General features: G+C 48.8%; 2 protein-coding genes across 2 annotated transcripts in view; both read right to left on the reverse strand.

Annotated features, from left to right (window-relative positions):
* The window catches only part of HDAC4 (histone deacetylase 4), a 175,481-nt gene that overhangs the window by 151,723 nt on the left and 2,702 nt on the right, over positions 1-21,056 (reverse strand). The window lies entirely within an intron of this gene.
* Positions 1-21,056, reverse strand: part of NDUFA10 (NADH:ubiquinone oxidoreductase subunit A10) — a 179,460-nt gene that overhangs the window by 23,764 nt on the left and 134,640 nt on the right. The window lies entirely within an intron of this gene.

The following is a 21,056-nucleotide window of genomic DNA, read 5'->3' on the forward strand; positions in this document are numbered from 1 at the left end:
CCAGGTTGCACCAGTCTTGGAGAAACCTGGGATAGTGGAAGGTGTCCCTATCCACGGAAGGGAGTGGAGTGGGACGGGCTTTGAGGTTCCTTTCCACCCAAACCATTCTGGGATTCCTGAGCATCCCTGTTTTACAGGCAGGCTGTCTCAGGGATTGTGCTGTGCCACTGGCACGAGCTCCCAGCCAACACCCCTGACCCAGACCAAACCCAGCTGTGTCCTCCATGCACAGTATCCCACTGCCACAGGTGATTTCCCTTCTTTGCACCACAGAACACCATACAACCAGCAGCCCAGCCCTCCTGGGTACCCAGGGGAGCTCCTCCTGCCTGGCCAGGCATCACCCAGCGCTGGGGTGAGGTCACCCTGCTGGCAGCAGCCAGCTCCAGCCCTTCCCCACGGATCCAGCTGACTCTGCTCACCCCAAACTGCTCTGGCAGCAGCTCCCAAGGAGTGGTGCCCTGCAGCACCGCTGGGGCGGGGGATGGCAGCTGGAGCTGCCATGGGAGCTGCCATGGGGACTGCTCCTGCCCTGCACAAGGACCTTCTGGCCACTGTGCCACAGCACTTCAGGCACTGCTGGCTATTCCTGGAAGAGCTCTTAGCACACTGGGATTTGAGTGTTCCTTTCCAAGAAGCAAAACCAGGTCTGAGACTTCCAGCACCGGCACAGTTGCTCAGGATGGGCTTTCTAAAGTTGCTTCCCTGATGTGCAGGAAAATGCCTGGGCAGGCGCTCCTGAACACAGTCCCTTCCTTGCTGTGCTTCATTAAAAACCCCCTTTAATTGGCTGTTTCTCTGCAGCCCAAGTGTCTCAGCATCACCACTCTCCAAGTTCCTCTCTGCCCATCTTGCATTCTTAGAGCCCTGGAACGCGTTCCATGTTACGCGTCAAATTCGAGAGAAAATCACTTAAATGTCATTTCCAATCCCTGCAGGTCTCTGCCATCCCGAATGTTCAAGATGTTCCAGTCCCATTAATCAGCACATCCTGTTAAACAGAGCTGGGTCAGCTTAGACCAGGCATTAGCAAGATACTAACATAATTTATTTTCATTAAACCAGCAGGTACTGCTGTAGCATAAGCCATCTCAGCTGTAGACAAGAAGGATTTGGAGTGGAGTTACCAGATCTCCCTGTCCTCATTTTCCCAGCACAAGAATGAAAATATGAGCGTGAACAGTAAAAGTTTCCCAAAGAAACTGGACTGATTGCATAGCACCAAAACCATTCAACAGCACCGCCAGTTTAATCCATTCCTACTTCTGCCCTGGCCCTGGAAGGGTTCAAGGCCAGGGGCTTGGAGCAGCCTGGGGCAGTGGGAGGTGTCCCTGCCCATGGCAGGGGGTGGAATGAGATGGGTTTTAAGGTCCCTTCCAATCACTCTGTGATTCAATGATTCTCTCCAGGACACAGCAGTCCTGTCTTAAACTACCTTCCCCAAACCTGTAATTTTCAGGTAGCCCTTGCACTGATCTCCATGCAGACCAATGCCAGGCCTCCACCTGCAAAAATTCTGTATGTTTGTCCTTCTGCCACCATCTCAAGGAAAACACCCCTTAAATTAAAAGAAGTGAAACGCTGCCTCTCACTGTGCCTCGGGTCTAGAGGCTTTTCCAAGCAAATTATCTCGTTTAGGAAAAAAAATAAGATTAAAAGGAAAAACAAACCCGAGTTTGTTTAACTTCTGCTCCAGTGCCTCCCAGGACAAGGGCGATCACCTCTGTCCCGAGGAACAGCGAGTCCACCCCGAGCATCGTTCAGAGGCACGGGCAGGGACTGGCTCAGGGCCGCCTCCTGCTGCCACCCCGCACACAGGAGGCACCTCAGAGCCTGTGCCTTGGCCAGATGGGGCGCAGCAAGGCTCCCTGCTGGATTTTGGGGTGCACTAAAAGGTTTTGAGCTGGATTTTGGGGTGCACCGCAGGCTCTGCTGGGCTTCGGCGGGAGCGGAGATGGGCACAGCCAGGCAGAGCATGCCACGAGCCCCAGGATCACCTGCTGGCCTGGAACTGGCCAGAAACTGGCCTGGCAGACAGCAAGCAGGGCCATGGGGACAGTGCCAGGGTTGGCAGGGCCACGGGGGCCATGCCAGGGTTGGCACATCCCTGGGCACTGAGCAAAGGAAGGGCTCAGGAGAACAGCCACGGACAGGGCAGGGGTGGCACCGCAGGAAGTGCCCAGCAGAACTGGTTTGGCAAACATTATTTAACCAGCACTGGCATCATCAAGCTTCCTGCCTTGCAGGAGAATTTTCAGAGTCTGGTCACTGCTGGATTTTTAAAAATCTCAGGAAGAGGAGCACAAGGAACCACTTCATGCCTGTTTGTTTCAGGCTGCTTCTAGCAGGGCGCACCTGAGAGCACAGGCTCCCTAAAACCACGGGGGCTGGTGCATCAGCAGCTGTACCCTCATCACATCCTGGGATCAGAGGGTGCCCATGGTCTGAGAGTGCTGTCACCTCCTTGTCACAGCCCCAAACGAGCCTCTTTTCCTGCAGGACAGACTGAGGGGCTGCAGCCCCTGCCAAAGCACCTCGTTTCTCCCTGCTTTGGAGCCTCAGCAAAGCACCAAGCCTGGCAAGGCACCTTCCCTGGGTTTAAAGTAATTCCAGATCTTTTCTTACACCAACAGAAAGGGTTTTTTTCTTTTCTTTTTTACAGTTCTCCCAAGACTGATTTGTTGATAGGAGGCCTGGGGCAGCTCCTCTGCAAAGACAGACTGAGAAAGCTGGGGCAATCCAGCCTGGAGAAGGGAAGGTTGTGTGCTTGGCTACCTCAAAGCAACATTCCCTTATCTGAAGGGGCTCTGAGGAAGCTGAAGAGGGACTCTACATCAGGAACTGCAGTGAGGGGACAAGGAATAATGGGTTCACACTGGAAAGAGTGGGAGTTTAGGTATTAGGAACAATGTTTTACTGTGAGGGTGGTGAGACACTGGCACAGGTTGCCCAGGGAGCTTGTGGATGCATCCCTGGCACTGCTCAAGACCAGTCTGGTCTTGGAGTAACCTGGGATAGTGGAAGGTGCAGGGGGGTGGAACAAGGTGATCTTTAAGGTCCCTTCCAACCCCTTATGGTTCTGTGATTCTGTGGCAGCATGAACGTTCACCTTCCTCCTCCCAGCCACTTCCAGATGTGCTTCTGTGCACAAGTCCAGATGTGCAGCAACCACTAACGACAGCCACCACAGAACTTTATTTACAGAGCTCCATTTTTCAGAGCTTTCATTGCTCTCCAGCCCCGATAAGAATCTTGCCCTGGGGCTGGGCTTTCAGGCTGAGTCAGCCGGGTTACTGAGACCAGGAGCTCTGGTCCCTGGCTCTCTCTGACACAGCAGCACTGCTGCCAGCATCCCTTGGTGGAACAAAGGCATGCTGGAAGGCCTTCCACATCCTGCCTCTGCTCCAGCAGCACCCCAGCACCGTGGGGTTTGCTCTCCAAAACCCATGGGAGCACCACCACTCCCTTCCAAAAGGCATCCCCACCGATCCTTCTACCTGGCACACATAGATTCCAATGGGATTGGTATTTTTCCCCCAAATTACCTTCCTGGCTGCACTGGAAGCAAAGAGCCCTGGGTTCACACAAACACACCGAGCTGAGGGGAGGAACAGCCTCTCTCAGAGCTCGATCGATTCAAGCTCTCCTTTGACAACAGATCCTGCACTTTAACCAGAGCGGGGGGAAAGCTGCCTTTGCTTCTCAGGGTGTGTTTATAAAATACTGCCAATACAAGATCCCCACACGGAAAGAGGAGGGAAGGAAGAGGCTCAGAAGTGCCTGGAACAATTCACTGTGACCACAGGGAGATTTACTGCATCTTTACACAGGGTGATGGAATGGCTTGGGCTGGAAGGGACCTCAGAGCCCACCTCACCCCCAACCCCTGGCATGGGAAGGGACACCTTCCACCAGGCCAGGCTGCTTTATTTAGAGCAGAGCCAGTGTGGAACAGCCTGCTGAGCTCACCTCCCCTCCAGGGACCTCCATTTCCCAGCCACCACTTTGCAAGGTGACAAAAGGAGTGGCAGCAGTCCCCAGGACCCCAGAACCCTGAGACAACACCCCCTCAACTCCTGCTTCTCCAGCAGAATCCAGCCTCACTGGATCTGCCCCAGGAGAGCAGGTTTCACAAGCACTGCCCACAAGTGCTGCTTTTCCCACACATCCAGCAATACACCTCTTCCAGGAAATATATTTGCAAACGTCAAACACCATCAGACACCCCCCCTCCAAGAGTCTGAAGTCTCTAAGCAGTTTTCTGTCTCTAAACACGCACTGTGAGAATAGCAGGTGACACTGTAAAATCTACTATCAGCTTAATGCTCAGCTGTGGCCAAAGAGCAACTGGATTACCATGGAATAATGAAAAACAAAAATAAAGAGGCAAATTTGCTGCTGTGTTAGCCCAGTTCCTCCAAAACCACACGGGTTTTGTCAGATCTGGACACTCCCCTTCCTTTTCCGAGTATGCAGTGTAAGAGTTTCAAAAGGGCAAGAAATCCATCAGAGGTGTGGTACAAATTTCTCATGCAGGTGAAGCAGATTATAATAAACCTGCAGCCCAGACAGAAGTGACTTAAAGATAGCACAGTGATGCAGAATCATGATTAACACAGACAAATCATTGATCACTCAGCTTTCCATCTATTTCTGTCAGAGCTAGAACTTTTTCCCCTTCTTTTGCTGGGTGAGAAGCTGAGTGGACCCAGGAGCAAGGAAAGGGTCCACAATTTGGAAAAAAGCACAATTTGAAGTGTGCTCTCTGCATTACCTGATCCTCCTTAGCTGCACTGAGAAACTGACTCGGGGTGCTGGAAAAACCAAAAGTTTCCTGAATTCCAAAAGCAAATAGACAAATTTCTTATGGAAGAGGACAAACACCAAGTGCACGAGGCCAGGAAACCCATGAGACAAGTCTCTGCTTGGGAAGTGTCACCATGTGCATGTCCTGTTGTGAAAGGCCTCCCAAAGTACATCCTCTTGGATGCTGCTGGAGAACATGGCAATGAAGAACTTTTAAAGACCTTAAAAAACCTTAAAATCTTATTTGAACACCAACCTACAGTCACCAAACCAACTCGGCTCTGCATTGTCCCACACGGACGTGACAGCCCCATCTCCCAAAATATAAACTGTGCTCTGCAAAACTTCCTATATTGCACTGAAATCACATTTCAGATTCTTTCCAGTTTCCACCTGCACTCAGTAAGTGAAGGGAAATACTGGCAAGTGGAAGTGCTGACACAAAACTCAGGAATCCTCATGGAAAGGGGACATGGAGCACAAGCAGTGTGAGCACTGAAGCCTTCACTACAGGTAGAGCTGTGCAAGTGCCAATTAAACAGGAAACCCAACCGAGAGGAGCTGTTCCCAAGAGCTCCTCTCCAAGGGAACACCAGGTACAAACATGCCCCAGCAAGGAGGATCCAGACTGACCAGTCCAGCCCTCTTTGCCAGGACATCCCATCTTGGCCAAACACATGGTTTCCCTGCAGCAGCAGCACCAGAGGTGCCTGCATCTGAGATCAAAAGCTCAGCACGGTGATTCAAACACCCAGAGCAGCTCAGGAACACGGCAGCACTTCAAGGAATCAGCCCCAGTGCATTTGTTTAGCAAATGCTGACTTTTCCCATCACAAGAGGCTCTCACATGACAGCCCAGAGCTGAACAAACATTGTGCTTCTGCCTCTCCCTGGAACTTCCACTCCCCAGCTCACACACACCGTGAAGATCTGCTGCTCACACCAAACACTGAGACCTCCTGACAGCTTCTGTGTGGTGACACCAGCAGGGATTCCATCTCTGGGCACACTGGTCCTACATGTTCAATTTTAGTGTGTGTTTACCAAGACTCCAGGACCAACCAACACCTGCTCCAAACTTCCCCAATTCACCCAGGAGCTGCAGTGCCTTCCTGGACAGTCCCTGGGAGCAATCCTGCCATTATTCCATAAGCAATCCTGCCATTATTCCATAAGCAAGTCCCTGCAACATAAGCAGTGCTACACATGCACTGAAGTCACTGAAGTCAGAAACAAAATGAACAGCCACAAATGGCAAGACACTATTAACTAATTATGAGCTGCTTTATTAACATGGAAGTAATCCACAGCTATGGAAGGCTGGAAAACCTAGGTGGAAATAATTAATCTAATTACATGTAACAGAAATTGTCTACAAAAATAATCAAGGAAAATGCTTTCTACAGTTTCCCATCCTTTTGCTTCTCATAGCACAGAACACTCCACAGCTGATTTCCAGGGAATCACACAGATTTCCTGAGTAAATCTGCTTTTCCCAGGCTCTTTTCAGTTGTGTCTCAAAGTCAGGTGCTCAGACTGATCTCTGGTGGAAGTCCAAGCGCTGAGACACCAGCCCAAATTGAAAATATGGTATCTCAGTGATACCCTTCACCCATTTCTATGTTAAATTAATACAAAACTGACATTATTGAGCTTGGCCCTGGCAGTATTTTCCTCACAAAGTTTCAAACTGAGGAAATCTCTTGTGGTACCTTGCACAGACACTTTTGCAAATCACCACCCTGACCAGCACTTACAGCTGCTCTGAAAACCAGAGGTGCCTCCACAGCCTAGAAAGAAAAACAATCTGGTGGACACCCAAACTTTTGTGCCCTTTCTCCTTCCTTGCTAGGAACACACAGGAATATCCACATGATTTCTGCTTCCACAGATTTCACAGCAATACCACCGGGCAGATCTCTCAGCAGTTTTTAGACCTCAACAAGAATTGATGTCAGAACCACTGCAGGTATCCCAAACACACAGAGAAGCAAAACCACTTTGGGAACAACCAAGTGCATGAGGAGTGAACCTAAATCCTCCCAGGCGTCACCCACAACTCTGAACAAAAGATCCGGAGCAAATCTGGAAATCCCACCTCGTGTTCACACCGTGGGAGCCCCAGGTTAAAGTGGCCAACGAGTTGGAAATTTTATTTTTTGGAGTCGAGCAGGAAGAGCTGCAGATTCAGAAACGCTGGTTTTAAACCTGGGACTGTGCGAATCTGCAGGAATACAGAGCCCTCCTTGACTAGCAAGACTCTGGCAGAGGGTCTGAAAGAGCAGGATGCTTCTGAGCTCAATCCAGTTTCTCAGCAAGAGCAGCAAGAACAAGCAGTCTCACAGATGGATCCGCGTGGGAGGGAGAAAGGATAAAAGTCTGCCTCGGGAGCCTGTTCCAGCTGCTACCGGAGCCTCGCAGGAGTCGGCACCAATTGGGCAAAGCCACCTATAAAAATCTACTGCCTTGGCTTTTTCTGAGGTCCTCTTCTCTCCCAATTCCATGTCTTTCCTCCATCCTACTGTTTCCACATTTGAAGGAGTCCAAATCAGATAGCTGGAAGTAGTGCTCGACAGAAGGTGAATGCAGACTGGGAGTTTATCCCATTTCTTCATCCCTGCCTTGCAGATCACCCTCACTGCACACACTCAGGAGCAGAAAAATCAAAACTCCTTCTACATGCCTGACTGAGAAGTGATTAAAAATGGAATATTCGAGGCCAGGTTGGAACCTGAACCAGTGAGGGGCAGCCCTGCCCATGGCAGGGGGGTGGAACTAGATGGTCTTTCGGGACCAAAAAAAATACCCAAACCCTTCTGTAACTCCGTAATTCCACGCTATTTTTAACCAGAATTCCCCCAACAACATTTTCAGTGCCAGGAAGAGGCTGTGTGGCCAGCAGATAGGGAGTTCACCTCACTGGCTGAAAGCAATTCTCTGCCTGGGGTTGTTTTTCAGCTCCTCAGGTAGGCAAAGGCAGAGAGAAAAACATTTACCTTTTCACATACTTGAGCTGTTCCAGCCACATCTGAACTTCTTGTTCCTTCTGACAAAGAATCAGAATTACTGGTCACTAGCTGTGCCTAACCCATCTGGTCTCCCAGCATAAAATAGCTGAGTACATGTGTCATCAATCACTGTTAATTACTTTCATTAACTTGGAAAAAGAATATTGACTTTTTTTAAAGAACAAACATTGTTTAAGGTCAGCCTAGTTCCCTTTTTTTTTTTTTTTTAATTGAATGCTATCTGATTACCAAGAGAAAATAATTTGGTCTGAACACTCAAGCAAGCCTGCCACCCAGCTCGTGCAGCTCTTTTGTCTGGTGAGACATTTCCATTTCCTCACGTCATTTTCTGGAAGGGCCACTTTGATCCAGAAGCTTCGTGCTGCTCTCCAGTGCCCCGTGTTAACCTGGCTGCCATTCCCACCTACTGCCCCCGTGGCTTTGGCAGTGCTGACCTTTGGCATGCTCTGGGAAAGAAACATGCCCCAAGGTCTCCTCAAACACGTTGCATCACCATGGAGTGGACATTCAGCCCTCTGCTGTAAAACAGTGACACAGGCACAGCTCACAGCCTCTGCCAGCACATCAAACCAGCCAGGAGCCACATGGTGCCATGCAGAGCTCCCCTGGAGTGTCCCCCTGCTCCAGAGGCTGCCTGGCATCACCTGGTGGCCCCAGCCTGAGCTCACCTTCCTGCCAAGCAGAGCCTCGTCCAGGCACTCTCTCTGGAGGAGCCACTTCAACTCGGTGTTTATTCCATTTTTCCATGCCTCAGTTACTGGCTCCAACACTGCCCACCTCCAAAAAACTATTTTGTTTAAGGACACCCCACGTCATTCCTGTCCCCCTATATCCCATAACTCTGCCCCCCATTCCCAGGCTGTGCTTCCCAACCCACACTGCAGGAATGTGGGCAGAGCTCAGGTGAGCACCCTCCACCCTGGCTGGTGCCCAGCTCGTTGGGCACAGCACACCCTCACCCACAAAAGCTCTGGGACCTCACCACAGGCTCCAAAGTTTACATCTCTGCATGTTTTACCCCTCCTGTCTGGCACTGAATTATTTGGTATCATATTTATTGGTGTGATTTGGTATCATTGGCACCGCATGCCAGCAATGAAACCAAAACACTGCCCCTTCCCACAGCCACCCAAGCAGCCAGACCCCAGTCCCAACAAACTGCAGGGGATCATGGACTCCCAGAATGCTTTGGCTTGGAAAGCATCTTGCCTTGGAAAGGGCATCTCATCCAAACCCCATCGTGTGGTGCCACTCTGCCACTTCTCCTTTTAAAGGACCTGTTTTCCTACAGCCAATAACAATGTCCTGTGTATCTTACTCAAAGGATCTTTACCTAAATCCAAATTTTACACTCAAGCATGAAGGATAATGCAGCAAACAGAAAGCAAGAACTACAACTTTGCCTTTAAAGTGCAGTATATTTTACTTTTATTTGTTGGGAAAACCTGTAACCACTCACAGCATCCATCCCTCTGCTGCTGGGATCATCCCTTGGGGATGCTCACAGGGCAGTCCTGGGCACTCTGCTCAGTCCTGGCTCCTCTGCCAAAGCTGCTGAGACTCCAAGCCCCAGACTGGTGATAACTGAAGGGGCAGGAACCCCCACAGGAAGCTGCAATAAATATATAGTTTTATATTCACAGGGGTTCCACCATTTCCAGTTTAAAATCACAATTAACATTTTCCAGCCACATCCACAGCCAGGACAGGAAACCAAGTAAGTCACCATAAATCTGTGAGTTCCTCTGCTCTACCCCTCTGAACAGGGTTCCATTTCTCAGACCAGCATCACCCTTTAAAGAAAACTAGAATCTTCAGGCAAATATTTCAGTCTTAAAAGCTGACAAGCAAGAAAGGCAAGGAAGGAGCAACTGGCACCTCTCAGGCTCCAGGAGGTTTCAGGTTGTTTATTATATATTTTTCTGGTTTAGAACACCATCAAAACCAAAGAGGAGCAAAACCCTTTAAAGAAGTACCTGCAGGATACCTTGACAAAGGCCAGCAAACTTTTGGGAAATCACTTTCCAGGTGCTGCTCCCAACATCACAGTGGTTCTTTAACTCAGTGTGAAGGAAGAGCTCCATTCACTTTAGGATTTACATTTTATATGGCCCATTTTGCCTGTTTGAACACAGCAAGGCAAACTGGAATTGTTCTTGGCAATAAGAAAATGGACTGTAAAGCCATAAAAAGGTTGGACATATTTCAAGGACTGACACAGGACCTGCCATGGGGGCTTTTAAGGTGTGTTTTACAATACTGTCAGTCACCAGGCAGAAAGGGATTTCAACTCTGTGTCCTCAAGGAAGCCTTAGAGCCCTAACTTAGGGTTTGGGTTTGAAGGGACCTCAAAGCCCATCCCATTCCTCACCCTGCCATGGGCAGGGACACCTCCCACTATCCCAGGCTGCTCCAAGCCCATCCAGTCTGGGCCTGGGCACTGCCAGGGATCCAGGAGCAGCTACAGCTGCTCTGGGCACCTGTGCCAGGGCCTGCCCACCCTCCCAGGGAAAAATTCCTGCCCAATATCCCATCCATCCCTGCCCTCTGGCAGTGGGAGCCACTCCCTCTGTCCTGTCCCTCCATCCCCTGTCCCCAGTCCCTCTCCAGCTCTCCTGGAGCCCCTTTAGGCCCTGCAAGGGGCTCTGAGCTCTCCCTGGAGCTTTTTCTCTCCAGGTGAGCACCCCCAGCTCTAGCAGCAGCTCCATGGCCTCCTCTGCATCTCTCCAGCAGCTCCAGGTGCTCCCTGTGCTGGGGCAGCTCTGCAGGTGGGGTCTCACCTGAGTGGGGCAGAATCCCCCCTTCCCTGCTGGTCCCAGTTCTTTGGATGCAGCCCAGGATTTGGGGGTTTGGGATTTCTGGGCTGCAGAGCACTTTGCTGGGTGATGCTGAGCTTCGCATCCACCAACACCTGCAAGCCCTTTATGGCTTTTCACACTAAACAACACAGACAGAGCACTCCTCCTGCAACTGCCTCCTCTTTCAGGGTGGGAATGAAGCAAAGTAATTTACACCTGCTTTTGTCCCTCTTCAGCCTTTAAAAACATCAAAGCCCAACCTTCGGGGTCTTTATACACTTTCTTGGAGCTTGGGATTTTGCACCTTTGCATGCTCCTAAACCTCCTCCTGTAACTTCTGGCTAACAGCTCCAGCTTCTGCACCAGGAGGAATTGCTGGGCTTTCAAGATAAGCTGCCATTAGTCACCAAGCTCTGCGCTGCAGGATCTCCTCTCACCTCATCCACCTTTTCACCTGCTGCTTGGGATACTCTGAAATAAATGAACAGGAAAGAATACAAGGGGAAAACAACACAAATGCAAAGACTCTGCGTGTAAGCCTTAATCTGGATCCATCCTGTACCTGACAGGAGGTTCTACTGAGCTGGGCTTGGTCTTTTTCCCCTGGTAACAAGTGACAGGACAGGAGGAAACAGCCTCAGGTTGTTAATGGGGGAGGTTAATGTTGGATATTCAGAAAAATTTCTGCCTGGAGAGATTTGTCAGTCCCAGGGCAGCCGTGGAGTCCCCATCCCTGGGGTTTAAAAGCCATGTGGATGTGGCACTTGGGACATGGGTTAATGGAGTGCTGGGGGAACTGCTGGATTTGATGATCTTACAGAACTTTTCCACCTAAATGATTCCGTGTTTCTATGAACATAATGATTAATAAGTTAGATTATGGCAGAGGGGAAAAAATGGCCTGACAGCCAATGCCTGCAGCCACCTCCAGCCCCTTCCCGAGGGAAACCATGCACAGCCTCAGCACACTCGGACAGACAAACACCTCCTCGGGATGTCAGGCAGCTGAAAATTTACATTTCAGCACCAGCTTTCCATTGAAGCGAATGGCAGGGCCACAGCAGAGCAAAGAGAGTGCCATTACCTCAGAGCACTCGGCATGCAAAGCACACTCCAGGGCTGGGGCGGGGGAAGGAGATTGCAGGAATTCTTTCCTGAAATGGAATGGGGAGATAAGATCGAGTGAAAAGGAGCAGAGGCTGCTGACATATCTAGACTCCCAGAAGCCAGTAAATATGCAAATAGGCTGCCATTTCTGCCAGTAACACTCAGAACCAACTTTGATTCTGCTCAAATATATCGCATTAAACAAGAGAGATAAGGCCAGCACTGAATGCACACAGAGCAGCTCCCTCTGACCAAGACAGCTTCACTTCTCACTCCAGGAAATCCTGAACAAAGCTTTCTATTCAGAGTCTCCACTCTGACTATCACAGTGTTTATGAGTAACTCTGGCCATTTACCTTTTAGTAGTCTGATTTGGAAGTGCTACTAAAACTCTACATAAAGCCATAAACCAGCCTGGAAAAGCTGCATCCCTCCAGTCCCAGTCACAAACCCCTCCCCAAACCAGGACAGGGCTTGCTGGAAGCCACAAACTGCACATTTCACACCAGATGTCAGAGAGGAGAAAAAGAAAGGGTGTACTGAGTGTGCATCCCTGGAGACAGATTACAGAGCAAGAACTGAAGCTGATGTGACCTGATAGTGATGATAAACTGAGGAGATGATAAAGGCATTCCCTGGACATCCAGCTGTTGTCCTTGGGGTTTGGACAGACACACCAGGCAGGAATATGGATGCATGAAAATATTAACTGTAGACATGATTTGTTCTCATGGATATGAAGTATATAGGTGCGAAATAAATAGATGTATAGTGAAATAAATAGATGTATAGTGAAATAAATAGATGTATATTCAAACACCAGAGGCAAAGAAAGCATTTCTTATTTTCACTCCATTTTATCTGCCTATCTGAATCAGGGAGATGAGCTCAAAGGCCAGTGCTGGCTCTAGTCTGAGCTATGCATTTTGCACATTGCTAAACAAAAGCAAAAGCAGCTCTGCCCTGCCACGGCAGGGGCTGAACTCAGCCTCAATAACTAATTCCACTCGATGAGGCTGTTCCCTAAGAGAGGGCAAACAGAACAGCCTGCAGCCCTCTTGACAGCCCTTGGCTGCTCTTCCGAGACTCCAGCACACAGGCAAGAGTATCCAGGACTTCAAGCAACCACCAGCAACAAAAAATAAGCGTGTACAGAAGCTAGGGAGATGTAAAAAATAAACCCCAGACCTTTGCAGGCTGAATAAGCCTCCCACGTGTGGCACAACACAACAGGAACAATTTCCCCAGCAATGCCAGGCACTGCAGGGAGATGAAAGCAGGCTCCAGCTCTCAGGAGCAGGACCTGCAGGCAGCAGGGAGGCGTCAGGAATTCCCAGGAGCAGGAACCCATCCCCAGACCTGTGGCAAGCACAGCAGAGAGCAATCCAACAGGAGGTGGCTGGAGAAGGCTCCCAGTGCAGCAGGAAGGTTATGACAAAGCAGGTTTGCTGGCAGGAGGAGAAGCAGAGACAGGGACAGGGCTGAGAGGGCCTGCTCCAGGAGGGAAGAGCCCAGGGAACACCTGTGCTCACCTGAGCTCAGTCTGTGCCCCTTCCATCAGAGCCAGCCCCAGCACTGCCCTGCAGGAGAACACCAGGACCTGGCCTGGGTTTCACAGCCACACTCTGGCTCCAGCCTGTGCTCAAAGCTCCCTTATCCCCATCCCCAGGCTGCCATAATTCCCATTTAGCTGCCAGTGCTAGGAAGGAGCCTCAGAGCTATATGCTGAGGCCCTGGAATTTAAATATACGATAACACTGTAAATAAAAGGAAACAAATTCCTTAAGGAAAACCTTTCCACATGCCAGATCAGTTCCCAATAGTAACTGCTCTGCTTTGACAAGAGATAAATATTTACAGCCTGAAACAGAGAACACCTTGTGTTGCAATACTGGAACGAAAACCTTGTCAGTCCTGGTACCCTGAAGAGAGGGTTTTGATATTTTAAAGAAAAAAATTAGAAATAAACCCCCAAGCTGAGCACTTAGAAGCACACACACATTATTGTGCTCATTTACCCCACCAAAACAAAAACCTGAAGGTAGTCACACAAAGAAATTGTCAAACATGTTGAATCCAGAACAGATTTTCTCAAAAGGAGACCTCATCCCCCAGGGAATGTAGACAGTTTACAGCAAAAGTCTAAATTATTGCCAAAAATATGCTACTTTTTTTTATTTATTTAAATACAGTCTAAGTCGCTCCTCTTAGACATTCCGCCAGTGAATGCAGACACTGAAGGTTTTTCCTACTGGAGCAAAAAGGCAGCAAGGAGCATCAGATGTCCATATCCAGCTGCTTGGACTGGGGCACCCCACTCCAGGAGTAGCCTCGGGAAGAGAAAGGCCAAGAGCTAAAGCCTGAGCTGTCTCTGAGCTTCCAGCACGACTCCCAACCTCAGGGCCTGATCAGCTCCTTCCAGCTAAGGAAAGAATGTGGGGAATGTCATTCATACTGGCACTTGGGAAGATCCAGGCTTGGGAAGTGTACAGTGGCTGGCTATCCCTGTCTCAGGAGGGTGACAAGCCTGCTGCAAGGAGGTGCTTTCATTTCTGCCCAGCTCAGGTTGCTGGGGTTTGCTGCCATTTTAAATGAGCTGAACACCCCATTAAACAGGAGTGCTTTTTTTACTGCACTGGCTGAGCAGCCCAAACTCCTGTTTCTGAGAGGACCTGCACGAGGCCAGCCTGGCTGGACTGTTACAGGGCAGGATTTCATATCTGAGGTGCAATTTTCCTCACCCAACTGCTGTTGGGGCTTTTATGGCCCGCTCCCTTTGAAGTGGGGCAGCCACAAGAGTTCAATGTCTACCTGCCACTCTCAGTTCCTTTACTTCCTCCTCCCCTTCCCAGGGAATGATTCCCCTGGGCAGAACTGTCCTGCCTCGGCCTGGCTGCTGCCCCACCATCCCATCCCTGCAGTCAGCCAAGCCTTATGTTCCATGCTCAAGTTCTCCATTTGCTCCCCTGCTTCCAGCATCCCTGCACAGCAGTTTATTTTTAGCCCAGCATTTTTAGAGCAAAGCCCAGAAGCAGCACACTTTCAGTGCCAAACAGAATTCAGCTGTGACTCTAATGCTGTCAGCTGACAAGGAGGACACTTGGCTTTGGTGGCCACGCAAGGCTGGTGTCACCCCGTGGCCGCCACCCAGGGCGCCACTGCTGGCCCCCAGGGGCTCTCCCAGCTGCACACACCAGTGGCCCTGGGCTACCACAAGGGATGGTGACTCTGCTACTCCCTGACAACTCTTTCAGGGAAGAAATTCCCCCTGATGTCTACCCTAAATGTCAGGACAGAGAGCTGTGCTGGCCCAGGAGAGCCCAGAGCTTGCCCTTTGCAGGTCCCCATGAATGTTTGCAGTTTGGGGTCACTGCTCACAGCCAGCTCAAGGCAAAGGGGAGATCCCTGATGGCTCCACCAGGTGCTTACCACCAATACAGACAAGGAGAAGTGCCCCAAAGTACAAAGTGAGGCTCCTGCCCAGCTTTATCATCAGCTTTCTGGGGTCAGAGGTGGTTTTTCACATTCTAAGTACTAATACTTGCCTTCTTTTGACTATGGCTTGTTGTTTCAGTGCAATTACAGAATAACAGAATCAGATCCAGCAGGCACCACCACCACCTTTTTCTTGTTGACAGAACACAACCCAGTAGAAGCAACAGCAGTAAGAGATACCCAGACACAGCAACTGAGATGAACGAGACCATGTAATCTGTGTAAATCCACCCAAAATCTGCAGGGGTGGCTCAGAAAATTGCACAGTAAAAGTCTTTTCTACTCTCAACAGCTCACAGAATGTCCTCCTGAACAAGACTGCAGTGACAAGGCCATCTTCTCCAAGGCATAAAGCAGCCAGTGACAGAGCCACACTTTGCCCTGAAATCACATCAAGCCTTTTTGCCCACTGACCCAGAAGTCTCCAGCTTTTCTGCAGGTTTGATAATTTATAACACAAAACCTCAGATTGTTTTTCCCCATCACAAGCTGGTGGTTTTTGCAAAGCTTCAAGCAGGAAGTGTTTTTCCTTATGTTAAATATTTCATTCACTGTTATGATTAAGCCCATCCTCAAAGCCTCCATCTGAGGCTGAAGAGGGATGAAGAAGGGTAAGAAGAAAAGCCTGACAAGGAGAGGCAAACATAGCCCCCAAGGAAGCATTAGGTACCTACCATGTACAATCAGAATAAATATTCCTTTCTAGTCCTCTCCCTTCTCCTTTGATCATGCTTCCAGGTCAATATCTTGTGAGATATCTTGTGACTCAAACAAATCTTCAGCCTCCATCAGGATCTGACAGCAGGTATCACTTGTGGAAATAAATAAGTAAATAACATTTCCTCCCAACCAAAGCCCTGCAATTTGACTCAAACAGGAAATCTGTCTTGGGTTGGGGAAATGCACAACAGAATCCACATGGAAAGTAATTTATTTTATTTATTTTTTTTTCCCATGCATCAGATAGTGAGGAAGAACTGCTTTGCACAGGGAGCAAAGACAGGCTGAGCTTTGCAACAACCCAACAGAGACCCTGCCAATATTCATGGAATGATTAAGGTTGGAAAAAACGTCTAGGACCATCAAGTCCAGCCACTAACTCAGCCAGGTCTGTTTCTTTCCCTGCCCCTGAAGATGCTCCAGTAGCACAAACCACATTCAAACTGCCCCATCTCCCTGGGACGGCAGCAGGAAGTGGCACCTCACTGTGCTCTTGCCCTCTGCAGCTTTAAAAACGTGCCAGCCTTCATCCCCTCCAGCAAGAGCTCCACAAGAAACATGCTCCAGTATCCTCTGAGTTATTCTGAAGCATTCTGTGTCCCCTTTTCCACCAAGCAGGCTCCCAGCAGGACACGCCAGGCCAGCTCGGTGTCCCCATCCTGGCAACCTCGTTCCTGCTGTTCCTGCACAGGTCCCTCCTCCTGGCTCACCCACAGCACTGGGGACAGCAATTCCTTTTATTGCAAGTCCCTGCTGGCTGGAGGAAACGACTGCCTTCACTGGAAGAGATGAGTCCCACATATGCAGTGCTGTAAAACACAACCCAGCCTGCAGCAAAGCTCAGCTTTACCCATGAATTCTTCCTTCAGAGCCATCCTGACAGACAGGCTGCACGCAGCTCTTCCCTTTCCAGGTCTCCCTAGGAATTCCATGATCTTTGCATCCCTGTCTGTCTGCAGTTGGACCCACTGCATCCAAAGTCAAGGCCAACAGCCCATCTTCCATCTCACCCCACCTCCTTCCAAACCAGTGCTCACAATTACCTGCCCACTTCTCCCTGCCCTGAGCTCCAAAGGCCAAAACTCACAGACTCTTCCAGTTTGCATCACCCTCTTTGTTATACAGGTGTGAAAAATGCAGTTTTTCCTCACTCTTGTGCACATTATTTGAGCAGAGAAGCAAACCTCACCCCTCCACACACACATGGACCGGCAGTAAAAGGCAGCCCATGTTTTTGGCTCTCCAGGAGAACCACCTGTACTGAGGATTTAAGCAGAATCCACCACAAACAGTAACAAGAACCAAGTAACTGTAGCTCCCATGGGGGAATATGTAACCTTCCAAATGCCTTGAAAAATACTGAGAGTTTCTTGGGAACAGCACACACCAGGATTAATTCCTTATTTCAGGCTCACATTGAAGACCCTTTTCTTGGAGATTAAATTTTGTCAACACAACCCCAAAACCAACTTGAGCATTATTTTCCCTGAGCAAATGCAACATAAGCTGTTGGAGCACATCAGGAAAACCCAGGCAGGAGAAGGATGTGACAGCCCAGTTATGAGTAACTGCTATTTCTCCAAGTGGAGTTAACACAAATTCTATCAGCAAACCAATGCCCACGTGACAAATGGAAGTTCATTTTACAGGGAACAAGACACAGTGTACTAATGCTCCCAGAATTTAACTGTAATTAAGTCTCACTGACAGACACCTCATTAAAGCGCCACTTCTCCAGAAAAATTAATAAAGTGAATTATTTCCTACGTGTGAAATATCAGGGTTTTTCACTGCTCATGAAAGATACATGGAGTTCAGTTCAGCTGGATGTCACTGCTCCCTGGAATGAAGGAGTGACACGCTTAAAAAGACATTTAAAACAACACATTGCTGTGCTGCCAAAACCCAGGCTGGGATGCTCAGCCCCTGAATGTTATTTTATCCTGTGATGGCAGAAAATAAAACCCCTGAAACACAATTCTTCTTCCAGGAGATACAGACAGATAGATACACATATAGATTAAATAACTGGCTTGTCATTAGAAAACCAAACTAAATTAAGATAACCTAATTTCGGCCAAACTAAAAAAATAAAAAGGATTCCCATGACCCAAAGATCCAGTTTTCAAATTGCAACTTTTTGGGGTTTAAATGCTTCTTATGTGATGAACCAAGGTTCAGCCACTGATGAGGGGGGCAGAGGGCTGAGTATGTCCAGGCCCACGAGCCAACACACATTCCTCTGCACTGGGAGATGGCTCTTGGGGGCACATTTCAATCAAACTTCTCTGAGGTAATATCCAACACAGAATGAGCTAAAAAACATGGAGCTGATCAAGATGTGCCCAGTAACGAATGCCTGAATTTTCAGAGGGGAAGGCCAAGCTGTAATTCCTTGCAAAGGGAAAACCACAGAAGCTTTCCAAGAGATTTTACAGTCCTTTTCTAATTGTTCCTTTTTTCAACATCATTATGCAACCTCCGTGTGCTTTCCTGCTTCTCTACCCCCCTTTATTTCACCCATTCTCCCCCCACCAACTTCTTCTAAATGCTCTGAGGCAGCTCCTTTAAGACAGCCAGAAATACAGTGCAGATTTTTCTCTCCTCCTCCTCCTCCTCCTCCTCTCAGTTTAAACTGCCCAAATCTTTCCGGTGAAGAAGCATTGCCCAAAATCTGCTCGCTATTCAAGCAGCCCTGGCAATGACAAGCAGCACTTCATGAATCATCTGTTATATATTGCCTTATCAACATGGTCCACTGCAGGAGAAAGCAAACCTGGCCCACTTTGGCCTTGTGCACAACACAATCAAAATGCAAGTGGCATTAATTACAGGAGGGCTCTGAGGAGTTCCCTCATCCAAGCATCCAATATAGGCTATATATACATATATATATATATATATATATATGTATATATATATATGTGATATATATATATATGTATATATATATATATATATATATATATATATATGTATATGTATGTATGTATTTGAGACAACCTAAATCGACCCAAAATGCTAACAGCCATTTCCTCCCCCACCACACACAGCTTTTACTTTAATATTTTAAAAGACTGTTCACCCTTTTACTGGTTACCAATATTGCCACATTTCTAATCATTAAAGCAGACAGCTGTTTGGCAGCTTCAGCTATTTCAGGCAAACACACATATTTTTATGGGTTTTTTTTCCTCCAAGCTCAGCAAGTGAGGGGAACCTTGCACTGCTCTGTTTCCTTGCATGGCTGAGGAGCACTGGCATGCTTGGACAGGGGAAGCTGGAAGCAAAGGTAAATGGAAGGGAGAAGTTGTCCATGAGGGAAGGGGGCTCAAACTGAAAAGCAATTGTGAATTCAGTGACAAGACAAATCCCATTGGCTTCTCTGCCCAGTGAAACACATCCTTACAAAAGCACAAACTCAAGGGGTTCCAGCAGGACTCTGATAAAATCTAAACCCACGTAGACTTGTTAGCAGGATTGAAAAAGAGGATGCAAAAGTGATGGGAAAACTGGAAACAAGCAAAAGGTGAACTGGCAAAGCAATGAAGTAGAATGTGACACCACTGAAGAAGCCAGCAAGAAGAATACTTGGCAAATATTTAACAAATGTCATTACCAGTGGCCCAATAAAATGTTCAATTAATATTTCCTTGTGGTTTGGGACAAGCTCTGCCATTTGAAACAGGCCAGCAACAGATCCCACTGAGCAAATAAACTCCTTTGTGTATACTCAACCACGGGTACAAGACGAGTGAAATACAGTCCCAAGAGCTGGGGTTCAGATTTTTTTTTATATAAATATAAACACACAATGCCAAGGAGTGCACAAACACTTCCTTAGCTGGAGGAGGACACCAAAGAAGTGTTTTAACCCCAAGGTTAGGCTGGCACAGCTGGGCAGTGAGCACTCAGGTTCTCAAACCCTGGAGGGAGCATCACATAGCCCACAGTGACCCCGGGTAACCCCACAGCACATGGGGACAGCTGCTTACAGGGACCTTACAGAGGGACAGCGTAGCATAGCAGCACGATGGGAACCTGGAAGATGAAGGAAAACTCCTGAAATATTTGATTTATCCCATTTTACGTATTTATGGGCAAGTTAACCTCAACACCTCGTTTGCAAGGTGTTTGGGCACTCCAGGTATAGACAGTCTGCAGCTTCTCCTGATTTGAAACCTGCAAATGAACCTCAAGGACAAGTTTCAGGTGACAGATACACCTTAAGCTGGCTTTAAAAAGTCTATTCCCCAGAAAGCACAAAGCATTTGAAAGAGAGATAAAGAGAGCAAACTGAGCTAAACCCACAGGCAATTTTAACCTTTGTTTTGAACCAGTCCTGCTCCTCACCCCTGCAGCTCCACTGGGCAGGGAGGGGGTTTAAGGTTGAAGACTCAACTCCAGATGTTCAGCAGGCTATAAACAAGCAGCTCCTGTGCTTCCACCTCTGCCCATGGGAGGAAGGAATCTCCCCTGGGAGGGTGGGCAGGCCCTGGCACAGGTGCCCAGAGCAGCGTGGGCTGCCCCTGGATCCCTGGAAGTGCCCAAGGCCAGGTTGGACAGGGCTTGGAGCAGCATGGGACAGTGGGAGGTGTCCCTGCCATGGCAGGGGATGGGATGGGCTTTAAGGATTTAAGGTCCCTCCCAACCCCATCCATTCCCTGATTGTATGGCCAGGAGAAGAACAGGCACTGACCACGGGGGCTGCAGCTCAAGCTGTTGCTCTCCAGGAGTGGGCAAGCCACAAAGCTGGCACATAACATGCTGGTGCTGAAAGCAGAACAACCTGACAAGCTGGGCAAAGCCTCCACCAAAAATCATCCCTCAGCTAACACAGGTCCATGGGACATGCAAACCTTCCCAGTCCAGATGCTCCAAGGGCTCAGGAGGCAGTCTGGAGTTCAAGCCCTAAAGATTTGGGCAAAACATGTTTCTTCAAAACAGCCCACTGCCATCTACACCTACCTAAATATCTCCTATCAGGTCCTGCTACCAGGTAACTGCTTCAGGTGTTCATCTATCCCCAGGTGTATGTAAACACATCACTACCAGTTTAAGGAAAACCCCTCATTCTTGTATTTACCCTTTCCTGCTGTTA

Source organism: Serinus canaria (assembly GCF_022539315.1).
Source record: "Serinus canaria isolate serCan28SL12 chromosome 7 unlocalized genomic scaffold, serCan2020 HiC_scaffold_29, whole genome shotgun sequence".
Classification (NCBI taxonomy): Eukaryota; Metazoa; Chordata; class Aves; order Passeriformes; family Fringillidae; genus Serinus; species Serinus canaria.